General features: G+C 43.2%; 1 non-coding gene across 1 annotated transcript; it reads right to left on the bottom strand.

The window, feature by feature from the left end:
* Window positions 1–1,706: 1,706 nt before the first annotated feature.
* TRNAR-UCU (transfer RNA arginine (anticodon UCU)) lies at window positions 1,707–1,778 on the bottom strand. Its single transcript has one exon. It is a non-coding gene; the product is annotated as a tRNA-Arg (tRNA).
* Window positions 1,779–11,423: the final 9,645 nt, after the last annotated feature.

Raw genomic sequence — 11,423 nt, 5'->3', positions numbered from 1 at the left:
ATTCTATTATATTGGGATTATTGGAATGGATCTCACGGGGTTGGAATGCAGAACACACTCATGAGATTGAGGCTTGGAACGCACGCGTGTCCGTCATTTTGGGCAACCCGGACGTGCCAAATTAGTGAATAGAATGGGCTGGATTCTCATTACAGGGATTACAGTGCCTATATTAGGGAGTCGGGCTGCAGTGGATGGATACCCCTAGACGAAGTCTTGTTAGGCGAAACGCGTCGGAAGGACTCCACTGTCGCCTTCATTTTATGTACAAGCGCTTTTTTATCTACTTAAATGTAAGTGTATTTCTTCTTTTATTAAAATTATTGTGTTTACGGAATTACACTATGTGGCCCCTTTTTTATTCTATATGGGCCATATTCTGGGATGTTTAACGATTTGTGTGGTGAAGATACTTTCATGAAGTCTCCTGGGACCCCTTTACCTCCAGGATGCCAAGATCTTCCCTCTATTGCCGGTGGGCAATACAAGCTGGTTTGACCTTTACAGTATATGCTGGTTTGGGTTCAAACCCTCCGGTAAGCCTCCAATCGTATTGGCTGTGGGAATTTCACATGTTTATCTATAGGACACTGTGGTGAAATCTATTCATTTTTTTTCCTCCCTGCCGGCCATCAGGATTCTCAGTATATGATTGGCGGACAATTAGAAGCCAGCTTCACACATCTCAGCATATGTCACTTTGGGCGTGAACAGCCTAACAGGTTTCCATTCTGGTGACGGCAATTTTCACAGTTGGTGACCATGATGGTCCTATTTACATATGGACTGTAATTATTAGTCTAATGATGGACATTTAATTTCAATTTAAGACACTTAAAGCATATTTATTTTATTTTCACAATTTGTGTGTCTATTGTGTATTTATTATTTTCACTTTTCAGCGCTACACCTTGTTTCACTTTAATGGGACGGCTGGTGATGCGGCAGTGACACAACAAGGTGAGGAATGTGGCGGCAGCAGGTGAGTGGAGGCGCTGCCATGATGGATCTGAAATGACAGGTGCTCTTTTAAAGGACTTATTCTCTCTGGTAGCTAGGAAACCTTCATTTTATTTGCAAATATTAAAGATTCTATTTAGAATAATAAGCTGTCAGGTTAGTAAAACTGCGATAACAGAACTGATTCAATCATACAGTTTGTAGTGTACATAGATTTGCAAAACAACGGGATAAAGGAATATTCCTGAACTTTGTTTTATCTCATGGTTACTGTGAAATTGTGTGAATGCATCAATGCAGTGTATGTTATCTCAGCTTGCAGAGCTTGGATTCATTGAATGAGTTTACCAAAAATGTAAATATTGCAGAATATACACAAAACTAAGCTCCATTTCATGCTGAATAAACTCAATTATTAATGTATCTTAAATAGAAAACTATATTTAGTTTTTTACCCCAAAAGCATTTTATTAAAATAAATTAGATAAAAATCAAAAACATCTAATTTAAATTAAAAAAATCAGATCTTTGTTTTATTTAAAAATCAATGATTTTTATCCACTCTGGTGCTCATGCACGATTTCGCACTTGCGCACGAATATGTGCGCGATATACTGGCACTGCATAAGTGATGTTGGTCCTACGCTCACTAATATTATCACTTGTGCATAGAGGGAACATTGTATATACAGCTATTATGAGGGGGGCAGTAACACTTACCAGGTGAGGCAGTCATCTTGTGAGATTGCGTTGGCCGGGAATCGAACCCGGGTCAGCTGCTTAGAAAGCAGCTATGCTTACCACTGCACCACCAACGCGAGGTAGCATGTCTTTAGGGTGTGGGAGGAAACCGGAGTACCCGGAGGAAACCCACGCAAACACAGGGAGAACATGCAGACTCCATGCAGACAGTGTCCTGGTCAGGATATGATCCAAACACCCCAGTGCTGCAAGGCAGAAGTGCTAACTACTAAGCCTCTGTGCTGCCCGATCTTAAAGTAGAACTTCACCTATAAAGGGAAGTTCCGCTTTTCATCCTCTTCCTCATTCGGCTTTAAATTTCCTAAAGGAACTGGAGATACAGGTCCATATTGTAGTGTTATGAATCTTTTATATTCTGTCCTGTAGGGAGGGACTCTGAATGGTTCTCATTCCATCCACCCTACCCATTGAGCCGTCCATATTTCCCCTTGGGTTATGATATTCTTAAGGCTGCAGTATTTGTAGCTGCTGACTTTAAAAAAAATATTTTGGCGGAACTCCGCTTTAAGTGACCTAGAGATGCAGATCCATTTTGTAGAGTGACCTAGAGCTGCAGATCCTTTTTGTAGAGTGACCTAGAGCTACAGAGTCCTTCAGCTGTTGTAGGCCTCAGTGGTCACTTCTCCAATATTGGTGATGTCCTTCGTGCGGAATGGGACAAATACATGTCCTCTGGTCTGTATAGTGTCTCTACTCCATGGATAAGCTCTGTCTTATATAAGAGGACATGAGCTAGCCATGAGTGTAACCTGAAATGTAGACAGGCAGGGACAGGACAACTCACTTGAATGTGGAAGCCTGGCTCTTTATAGATGGTAGAGAGTCCATTGCCAGTATGGTGAATTGGGCAACAAGGATGCCCTGATAGTCCATCATCATTGTCTATGATTGTCTGTCTGTGGAGCTGCTACCACTAGTAGCTCCACCTACTGTGCCCAGGTCTGCTGGCCGGCCTCTGCTGTTTTTATGGGCATCTGAATGGTGACCACTTAAATGGGGCACCAGCGCTACTTCTTTGACGCTCACCTAAAAGGTATTTCCACTTTTGGAGCCATATTGGGATAATACCTACTTTTATATCTGTTACATGTTCTCATTCACAGAATAAAACTTAATAAAAATTGTAAAGTTTGCTGCTCACCTTTAAAGAGGGAATCACATGTGAAAAATGACAAACAAAACATGGCTCCTACAAATCTGATACCAGAACCCTAGCCGAGCATGCAGCCTGGCAGGTCAGGAAAGGGGGCGATGAGCGTGCACCCCCTCCACTCCTGAGCCATACCAGGCCACGTGCCCTCAACATGGGAAGTGGACCTTGAAAAGGGGGACCCCCCTCCCCCCTGACAAGGCACCTCTTTATTTTGAGGTCATGTGGCCTGGTATGGACGAGGAGAGGAGGGCACGGCGTATGCTCACCCCCCTCCCCCCCTTTCCTAGCCTGTCAGGATGTGTGCTTAGGAGGGGGTCTGGATTTTGGGAGGCCATGCTTTTTTTTTTTTCCATGGGGTTCCGGCTTTAATTGTGATCAGCAATTTTTACAATGTTCTTAAAGTTATGCTATGTGAATGGGAACAAGTAAAAAATATAAAGTAGGTGTAAAAAATGTGGCTGAAAAATTGGAAATACCTTTTAGGTGATCTCAGTAGAAGCGTTGGTGCAGAGATCTGTCTTGGTACAGTCGTACCTGGTCCCTTGGAGGGCTGATTACCATTTCCTCAAGACAGCTGAGATGGCAGATGCCTAAAGGTCATGGATGTTTCTTCGAGCCGCACCTGGTCCCTGGGAGGGCTGATGGGAAGATCCTCTGTTTACTGAAGTGGCAGCTGCCACCGGTGTGGGGACCTGTGTACATACAGCTGTACCTGGTCCTTGGGAGGGTTGATGGGAAGACCATCTGTTTACTGGATAGGCAGGCGCCACCAGTGTGGGGACCTGTGTTGGTACAGAGGTACTGGGTTCCTGGGAGGGCTGATGGGAAGACTCTTCGGTTGCTGGAGTGGCAGCCGCCACCAGTGTAGGAACCTGTATTGGTACAGCCGTGCCTGGTCCCTGGGAGGGTTCCTTAGACTTTTTGTTGAGTCTTCTTGATTAAGAAGCTGCAGAAAGGGAAATAGAGGGCTGATGGGAATCCCCTCTGGTTACTGGAGTGGCAGCTGCCACCAGTGTAGGAACCTGTGTTGGTAAAGCCGTACCTGGTCCCTGGGAGGGTTCCTCAGACTTTCCACTGAGTCTTCTAACACTATCCCCACACACAAAACTTGAACTATGCAGAAGAGATAATGTGGCACTCTTGTTGGTAAAGATAGCTGGTGGTATTGCTCTCTTGAAGAAAGGAGCTGATGAGAATCTTTCAAGAGAGTGATGACGTAGTGGACTCCGGTGATGATGGCTTGACTTGAAGATCTTCTCCCTCCATGTTCACTAGCAAATCATCTTCTGATCCGTCCTCCTCATCTCCTAGTTTAAAATTTCTTCCAATGTTTTGGCCATCTTCGTTCCCAAAAAAGCTGCACCCCTCCTATTTAGGTGCAATCCATCAATGCTATAAAGATGGTAACCGACTGAAAAGTCAGCCCAGTTCGCCATGAAGCCAAACCCCTCCTCCCTGCAATAGTTCCTCAGCCACATGTTAAGCTCCCTAAGCTCCTGCTGCCTCTCTGGTGTGGTTCCAGGTACAGGCAGTATTTCTGAAAATACTGCCTTGGAGGTCCTTTCCTTCAATATAGTCCCTAAGTCCCTGAAATCATTTTTTAGGGCGCCCCATCTTCCTCTAACTTTGTCGTTGGTTCCAATATGTATCATGACAGCTGGGTCCACTCCGGCCCCATCCAACAATCTGTCCATGCAATCTACAATGTTCCGAACCCGAGCGCCCGGTAAACAACATACTGTTCGGCGATACCGGTCTTTGTGACAGATCACCCTCTGTATGCTTCCAATAACTGAATCCCCTACCACTAATATATGCCTATCTTTTCTTGTAACTTTGCGCTCTTTTTCACTGGAGGAGATGTTCCCAATGTTCCTCTGGCATTTTGATGGAGTCTTACATTCTGGTGGGTTCTCAATATGAGCTTCACATTCTGGTGGAGCATCAACCTGAATTTCTTCCAGCTTTTTGGTCACCTTCTCTCCCAATAGAGCGACACCCTGCGCATTTAAGTGCAGTCCGTCCCTGCTAAAGAGCCGGTAATTTACCGAAAAGTCAGTCCAGGTCTCTATGAACCCAAACCCCTCCTCCCTGCACCAGTTCCTCAGCCATTTGTTAAGTACCATAAGCTCCTGCTGCCTCTCTGGTGTGGCTCGTGGTACAGGCAGTATTTCTGAAAATATTGCCTTGGGGGACCTTTTCTTCAATATAGCCCCTAAGTCCCTGAAATCATTTTGTAGGGCGCTCCATCTTTCTCGAACCTTGTCATTGGTACCGATATATACCATGACAGCTGGGTCCACTCCGGCCCCATCCAACAATCTGTCCATGCAATCTACAATGTTCCGAACCCGAGCGCCCGGTAAACAACATACTGTTCGGCGATACCGGTCTTTGTGACAGATCGCCCTCTGTATGCTTCCAATAACTGAATCCCCTACCACTAATATATGCCTATCTTTTCTTGTAACCTTGCCCCCATCTTCACTGGAGACATTCCCCTGGAATTTTGGTGGCGTATCAACGTGAACGTTGCATGCTGGTGCATTCTCCGTGTGGAAGTCGCACTCTGGTGGAGTGGCCATGTCATGGTCGCACTCTGGTGGAGTGGCCATGTCACGGTCGTACTCTGGTGGCGTGGCCATGTCACGGTCGCACTCTGGTGGCGTGGCCATGTCACGGTCACACTCTGGTGGCGTGGCCATGTCTAGGTCACACTCTGGTGGAGTGGCCATGTCACGGTCACACTCTGGTGGCGTGGCCATGTCTAGGTCACACTCTGGTGGCGTGGCCATGTCTAGGTCGCATTCTGGTGGCGTGGCCATGTCTAGGTCGCACTCTGGTGAAGTGGCCATGTCACGGTCACACTCTGGTGGAGTGGCCATGTCACGGTCGCACTCTGGTGGAGTGGCCATGTCGAGGTCGCACTCTGGTGGAGTGGCCATGTCGAGGTCGCACTCTGGTGGAGTGGCCGTGTCACGGTCGCACTCTGGTGGAGTGGCCGTGTCACGGTCACACTCTGGTGGAGTGGCCATGTCACGGTCGCACTCTGGTGGAGTGGCCATGTCGAGGTCGCACTCTGGTGGAGTGGCCATGTCGAGGTCGCACTCTGGTGGAGTGGCCGTGTCACGGTCACACTCTGGTGGAGTGGCCGTGTCACGGTCGCACTCTGGTGGAGTGGCCGTGTCACGGTCGCACTCTGGTGGAGTGGCCGTGTCACGGTCGCACTCTGGTGGAGTGGCCGTGTCACGGTCGCACTCTGGTGGAGCGGCCGTGTCACGGTCGCACTCTGGTGGAGCGGCCGTGTCACGGTCGCACTCTGGTGGAGCGGCCGTGTCACGGTCGCACTCTGGTGGAGCGGCCTTGTCACGGTCGCACTCTGGTGGAGCGGCCGTGTCACGGTCGCACTCTGTTGGAGTGGCCGTGTTGAGGTCGCACTCTGTTGGAGTGGCCGTGTTGAGGTCGCACTCTGTTGGAGTGGCCGTGTCGAGGTCGCAATCTGGTGGAGTGGCCATGTCGAGGTCGCAATCTGGTGGAGTGGCCATGTCTATGTCGCACTCTGGTGGAGTGGCCATGTCACGGTCGCACTCTGGTGGAGTCTCAATTTGAATGTCACTTTTTGGCAGCGTCCCAATGTGATGATCGACAGGCCTGCCGTGTGAGCCTTGTCTGCAGTAAATACTGCAAACATCTTAAAAAAAAAAAAGAGAGGAATTTAGATTTAGCACCATCAACTACATTTCATATATTTTTCTTTGTACAACATCAAATTATAGAGAGAAAAGTTCAAAACTCTTGTGCCAGAGACAATGAATAAACTCGACATGACAGGGACACAAGGATGACTCTTGTTGGCCTTCGTATAAAAATGCTTGTTGCCTGCCACTCATCCCAACCCACTGGCTGGCAATAATTGCATGAAAAATGTGTCCTTATTTAACCCCTTCCTGCCGAGCGTACGCAGATGTGCGTACTCGGCTTTCGGGGGTTATACCGGGATGATGCCCACAGCTGCAGGCATCATCCCGGTACTGTTTTTTAGAGCCGGCGATCTGCTATCCAGGTATAACAACCGATGCGGCTAAAAGCCGCTCGGCTGTTATACCGGAGGAGCAGGAGGGGACGTCCCCCCTCCTACCGCTCTTACCGGGCCTCCCGTTCCATCGGGAGGCCCGATTACCAATCCGCCGCCTCCGGCGGCTAGTGACAGTCTTGAACAAAGCCGTGAGCAGCTTCATTCCAGCCTCCTAATTGTAAACACGGAAGCGACATCATGACGTCACTTCCCGTTTACTCGGATTAGAACGGTTCCATTGTACAGAACGGGACGCTACTTGTCAGGCGGCTAGGTCGCCTGACAAGTCGCCCCTGTGTGAACCGACCCTAAACGTCCGTTTTCCAGCAGCAGTGTACATGAAGACAGTCGTTTTTGTTTTGAAATTTGTCAGTTAGAAGCAATCCCAGGTTATGTGACAGAACTCTTCTGTATAAATACTGTAATAAAACCAAATATAGAATACTGGGATAATTATTAATTAGCAGAATGATGATGGGAATAATTACTTTGATTTTGCATTTATAATTAAAACTGGTGATGGGACACAAGTGTTTGTCAGTTACATCAGGCAACCAATGAGATCTAGGCATTCCTCCCACACACCTGATTCATGTCTCCTGCTGCCCAACTGCCAGTTGAAGGAGTGAGCTGAGATTACATTTGAATAATAAAAATGTATCCAGTATAGAATTCTCTCCAGTTTCTTACATTATAATTGAATGAAATCCTACATACCTTCTGCGTGTCTCTTTCTGGGTTTTAGGTGAATGCAGACAGTGTTTAGAACTGCCCTGAACCCCCGCCTGATAGCCTTACACACCCCCATAAGAGGGGCTTTGGGCTGTTCGGGGGGCTGGTTTTGCACTGTTAAGGTTGCAACCATTTTCGATTGCATAATTGGGTCTCCTTTGATGATAAACAGAAGATCCACTGACTTTATCGCACTTCTCTCGCTATGAAAACGCGCTATTATAAAATAATAAGCAACGTGTCTCAGAGCAACAGAACTCACGTCCTCTCCACACAAGAGAAATTCTGTGAGTGAGCCCAGCTGCTGCCAGAGCTCCTTATATCAGGACTCTCCCACTGTGACATCATCAAGTGGGATGACCATATATGGGCATGTCACATGACCTTTTTTTTTTTTCTAACTGACAAAGAATTCAAATTTGTAAACATGTTAACCCTTTGCTGCCCAGGACAATTTTGACATTTCTCACACACTTGTTAAAATGAACATGTTTTTTAGCTAGAAAAATGGCTTATAATAGCCAAACATGATATATTTTCTGAAAGCAGCGACCCTGGAGAATTAAATGGTGGTTGTTGCCATATTTTATGTCACACGATATTCACGTAGCTGTTTATTAAATGCAAATTTTCAGGGAAAAAATACACTTGAATGCATTTTAGTGCACACAAACACTGTGTAACACCTATTTTATTTTTATAAAATATAAAACATGAGGGTAAGATGAATAAATAGATGCCCAAAAAGTCAAGATTTAATTTTTTTTTTTCTAACTGACAAAAAAATTCAAATATGAATATGGTCATATCACATGATTTTTTTTTCTAACTGACAAAAAAAAATCAAATTTGTAAACATGTTAACCCTTCACTGCCAGGGACAATTTTGACATTTCTCACACACTTGTTAAACTAATCATGTTTTTTAGCAATAAAATGGCTTATAATACCCAAACATGATACATTTTCTGAAAATAGAGATTTGGAGATTTAAATGGTGGTTGTTGCCAAATCTTATATCACACAATATTCGTGCAGCTGTTTATTAAATGCAAATTTTCAGGGAAAAATACACTTAAATGCATTTTAGTGCACACAAACACCATATAATACCTATTTTTTTATATATAAAATATAAAAAATGAGGTTACGATGAGTAAATCGATACCCAATAAGTCAAGATTTAATAATTGTGCACGTCTGAGAAACAATTTATTTTTATTTTATTTCATTTAAAAATATTTTTTTACACTTTATAAAAATAATCATTTTTTATTCAACTTTATTGATATATAACAAAAAGAAAAAAAAAGTTTTGACCAGAGATGAACCTGTAATCAATAAAGTGTATTTCATAAAATTAGAATATAATCAAAAAGTTAATTTATTTTCAAAACTCAACTGCTTAGAAAGGACTATAAATGCCCCCCCCCTCGTGTACATGTCCTGATAAGATAACAGAGCAGAGTTCAGGGGCAGCTGAAAAAAACTCCCAACTGATCCTAAACGTCCGTTTTCCAGCAGCAGTGTACATGAAGACAGTCGTTTTTTTTTTTTTTTTGAAATTTGTCAGTTAGAAGCAATCCCAGGTTATGTGACAGAACTCTTCTGTATAAATACTGTAATAAAACCAAATATAGAATACTGGGATAATTATTAATTAGCAGAATGATGATGGGAATAATTACTTTGATTTTGCATTTATAATTAAAACTGGTGATGGGACACAAGTGTTTGTCAGTTACATCAGGCAGCCAATGAGATCCAGGCATTCCTCCCACACACCTGATTCATGTCTCCTGCTGCCCAACTGCCAGTTGAAGGAGTGAGCTGAGATTATATTTTAATAATAAAAATGTATCCAGTATAGAATTCTCTCCATTTTATTACATTATAATTGAATGAAATCCTACATACCTTCTGCGTGTCTCTTTCTGGGTTTTAGGTGAATGCAGACAGTGTTTAGAACTGCCCTGAACCCCCGCCTGATAGCCTTACACACCCCCCTACGAGGGGCTTTGGGCTGTGCGGGGGGCTGGTTTTCCGCTGTTAAGGTTGCAACCATTTTCGATTGCATAATTGGGTCTCCTTTGATGATAAACAGAAGATCCGCTGACTTTATCGCACTTCTCTCGCTATGAAAACGCGCTATTATAAAATAATAAGCAACGTGTCTCAGAGCAACAGAACTCACGTCCTCTTCACACAAGAGAAATTCTGTGAGTGAGCCCAGCTGCTGCCAGAGCTCCTTATATCAGGACTCTCCCACTGTGACATCATCAAGTGGGATGACCATATATGGGCATGTCACATGACCTTTTTTTTTTTTCTAACTGACAAAGAATTCAAATTTGTAAACATGTTAACCCTTCGCTGCCAAGGACAATTTTGACATTTCTCACACACTTGTTAAAATGAACATGTTTTTTAGCTAGAAAAATGGCTTTTAATAGCCAAACATGATATATTTTCTGAAAGCAGCGACCCTGGAGAATTAAATGGTGGTTGTTGCCATATTTTATGTCACACGATATTCAAACAGCTGTTTATTAAATGCAAATTTGGAAAAAATACACTTGAATGCATTTTAGTGCACACAAACACCCTGTAATACCTATTTTATTTTTATAAAATATAAAACATGAGGGTAAGATGAATAAATAGATGCCCAAAAAGTCAAGATTTAATTATTTTTTTTAATTTTTTTCCAACTGACAAATAAATTCAAATATGAATATGGTCATATCACATGACTTTTTTTTTTTTTTTCTAACTGACAATAAAATTTCAAATTTGTAAACATGTTAACCCTTCACTGCCAGGGACAATTTTGACATTTCTCACACACTTGTTAAACTAATCATGTTTTTTAGCAATAACATGGCTTATAATACCCAAACATGATATATTTTCTGAAAATAGAGATTTGGAGATTTAAATGGTGGTTGTTGCCATATTTTATATCACACGATATTTGCGCAGCTGTTTATTAAATTTTCAGGGGAAAATACACCTAAATGCATTTTAGTGCACACAAGCACCATATAATACCTTTTTTTTTTTTTTTAAATATAAAAAATGAGGTTACGATGAGTAAATCGATACCCAATAAGTCAAAATTGAATAATTGTGCACGTCTGAGAAACTATTTTATTTTATTTTATTTCATTTAACCACCTAAATATCAGGCACTTATGCACCTTCCCGCCCAGACCAATTTTCAGCTTTCAGCACTCTCACACTTTGAATGACAATTACTCAGTCATGCTACACTGTATCCAAACAAAATGTTTATCATTTTCTTCTCACAAATAGAGCTTTCTTTTGGTGGTCTTTAATCACCACTGGGTTTTTCATTTTTTGCGATATAAGCAAAAAAACAGCGAAAATTTTGAAAAAAACATACTTTTTTTTTAGTTTCTATTGTAAAATTTTGCAAACAAGTCATTTTTCTTCATAAATTTGTGCCAAGATTTATACTGCTACATATCTTTGGTAAAAATAACCCAAATTAATGTATATTATTTGGTCTTTGTGAAAGTTAGAGTGTCTACAAACTATGGTGCCAATCACTGAAAATTGTTCACACCTGATGTACTATCTCACCTGAAGGCCTATGCCTCGGTTCACACCAGAGGCGGCACAACTTGCAGGTCGCCTCACCGACGGCGGCACGACTTGCAAAACGACTTCTGTATAGAAGTCGCCCCAAGTCGCCCCCGAAGTCGTACAGGAACCTTT

The sequence above is a fragment of the Aquarana catesbeiana genome, linkage group LG02 (genome assembly GCF_042186555.1).
Source record: "Aquarana catesbeiana isolate 2022-GZ linkage group LG02, ASM4218655v1, whole genome shotgun sequence".
Classification (NCBI taxonomy): domain Eukaryota; kingdom Metazoa; phylum Chordata; class Amphibia; order Anura; family Ranidae; genus Aquarana; species Aquarana catesbeiana.
Note: the sequence above shows the minus strand (reverse complement) of the source record. Positions and strands in the feature narration are given on the sequence as shown.